The 2627-nt window shown below is 43.9% G+C and overlaps 1 long non-coding RNA gene across 1 annotated transcript in view; it reads right to left on the bottom strand.

The window, feature by feature from the left end:
- LOC109299595 overlaps positions 1-2627 on the bottom strand; it is a 17764-nt gene that overhangs the window by 6385 nt on the left and 8752 nt on the right. The window lies entirely within an intron of this gene.

Raw genomic sequence — 2627 nt, 5'->3', positions numbered from 1 at the left:
TCTCCATCCTTGGCAGTTTTTATGGCCTAGTTTGACAAATCCCTGGCTGGATTGATTTAGGCAAGGATGGTCCTGCTCTGCGCAGGGGGTTGGATAGAATTTAAGTGACCTCCTGAGGTTCCTTCCAACCCTAATTTTCTATGATACCTCCTTAATAGAAATAGCTTCCAGGGGATGAAAGAGAGGACAGAACTGGGTTTTTGATAATTTTTTTTGTCCTAGATCTCACAGTTAAGACCCTCACTTCAATTTTCTCTATATCCATTTCTGACTGAGTTTAGCTCCCTCACTATGTGTCACATGAAAATCTCAGGGTTTGGCCTTAAAAAGTAAGTTTGTTAAAAGCACCTTCAACTACAACACTAAAAATAGCAGTTTTTGCTCAGGAGTTCAATGTCACTTGGTGGATAAAATAATTATTTCAAAATTAATAACCATTTTCTCTTCTCTAATCTTTCCTAAAAAGAATGCAAGCAAGGTAGTCATACAACAAAAACATGAAACATTACTTTCACCCTACAACCAATATGGCAGTTCTGCAAACTCAAAACATTTCTGAAATTATAGTTCCATCCAATTCATTATGTGGCATGTACATGACTTAGGTAGTTCACCTTTAAGCCCAGAGGGTGCCAAAATGAAATGCAGGTTTGCATCTGCTAAGATGCATTAAAATAAAAGAAGACCACACTAGCTAGTCTTCAGTGTGATTATACCAAATAGGTTCTGTTGATATTGCATAAAACTAAGATAATAAAAAACAAACAGAAACTGGTAGTACTTTATTCTATTTATTTGGACTTAGATATATTTAGACTTTAGTTTGGGGGTGCAGGGTATCTCACTTTTCAACCTAAATGAAGGTTACCTTCAGGTGGACATGATAATGACAGTAACACCCACAACAAAATTTTCTACTCTTTCCCCCCAGAATTCTATTTTGAAAGGTATGCAAAGATGCAGCCAAAAGGTCCTTACCAGAAAGTGTTTGCAGACCAAATTTTTTTCAAACCTCTATAATCTTTTACTTTGGCCTTTCATGTTTGATGGAGGAGGTATATTGTTTCAAAGAACTGATTTGTTACACGTATCAAAAGTGACAAGAATAAGAGCAATACAGAATTATGCCCTCACTCATGTGCCTGAACATTTCACCTCCCGTAAGAAGAGAAGATCAGGCAGCTACCTCACTTAAAAATCAACACCCTTAACTGATATTGGATGCAAAATGCAGCACTGCTAGGAATCCAACTTTCTGAACCTAAATAAGCCACTTTCATATACCAATCAATCTTCACTGGCTCAGCAGGTGCAATAAGGAGCCTGCTTTTGAACCCAAGGTTCCTAATTAGTAGCACAGCATGGACACTTTCTTTTAAACATACCAAGATTAACAGAGACACAACCAAACTGAGAGTGCAAGCTGCCTATAGTGGCTAGATGCCATGCACAAAGGATTGCAACCTGACACTTTTTGTACTATGCTGGTAAGAACACACATTAACCCTCATCAGCAGGGCTAATTTCCTCCAAGCTCAGCTCAAGAGAAAACAAGGATCATGTTACTTAACACTTGAGCTCTAGGTGTATCCTCTGCTCTTAATACAATAGTTTAGAAGTTGGTTTACCAATTTTAAATCGGGGGTGGCCAATAATGGAAGTCCTTACATATTCAAATGTAATTCTTTAAATTGGGAGAGAAGTCAAGAGATTTCTACAACATCCTATTTACATCTCATTTTTGGATCAATTAAGAGTTAAATAAAATAGGTGGAGAGTTTATAGTGCCGAATCACTCTGATATATTAACTATGCCAGCGAGGCCCTAACAACGCTTGCTTACCACAGCACCTCAGCAAATAACTTCAGGTCTAGTTTTTCCACCTAAACAACTGCACGGGAGGAGCACAATACACGTTTCTTAAATCTCTGTAGGAAGGGTGATTACAAGGATGGAAAGGGAAAATAACAGCAAGCTGCTAACTCTTTGCTGTCAAGAGTAATGGGGAGATAAACAGAAGATAATTATAGCACTGTCTCTGCAGACCGCATTCAAAAAAAAAGAAGTCGTCTGCAAGTAGGCCGAATTAGACACCGTTCTGTTATGCAAACAAATCGCCAAGTTAATGGTGAGGGAAGCAAGGATTTTGCTCTGTGGAAGCTGGACAAGCCAAACTCCTCTCCTGCTAGCTTTGCAATGCCATGCTCCTAATATGGCAGAGCCTAACCGTTTCCTTGAAGGAAGGGGCTGTCACTCTTTTCTCTAAGGGTGCGGGGGGGGTGTAAAGAGAGGCACGCCGCGGCCTCCGGGCCCCCTCGGGCCCTGCCTGTTTGAATAGCGGAGCAACCCCCACCCCGCCCTCACATCAGGCCGCGCTCCCAGCGTGAACAGCCCGGCGTCTCAGACCCCGCAGCCTTTTGTTGCTTCCCCAGCGCCGCGCCTGCACGTACGAGCCTCAGCCCAGCCCTCCCGCACCTGGAGGCGGCTCCGCTCCCGGGCCCGGGCCCGACCCCCAGATCCCCCCGCACCGAGGTGCGACCGTTGGAGCCCCCAACCTCTGCGCACGCGCGAGGCCCCCTCCGCGCCCCTCCCCCACGCCTGCTCGGGGGCGGCCCCGCGTGTCTGC

Source organism: Gavialis gangeticus, unplaced genomic scaffold (assembly GCF_001723915.1).
Source record: "Gavialis gangeticus isolate Ggan-Ray unplaced genomic scaffold, GavGan_comp1, whole genome shotgun sequence".
In the NCBI taxonomy this organism is placed as follows: Eukaryota; Metazoa; Chordata; order Crocodylia; family Gavialidae; genus Gavialis; species Gavialis gangeticus.
This window is presented reverse-complemented; position numbering and strand designations above follow the sequence as displayed.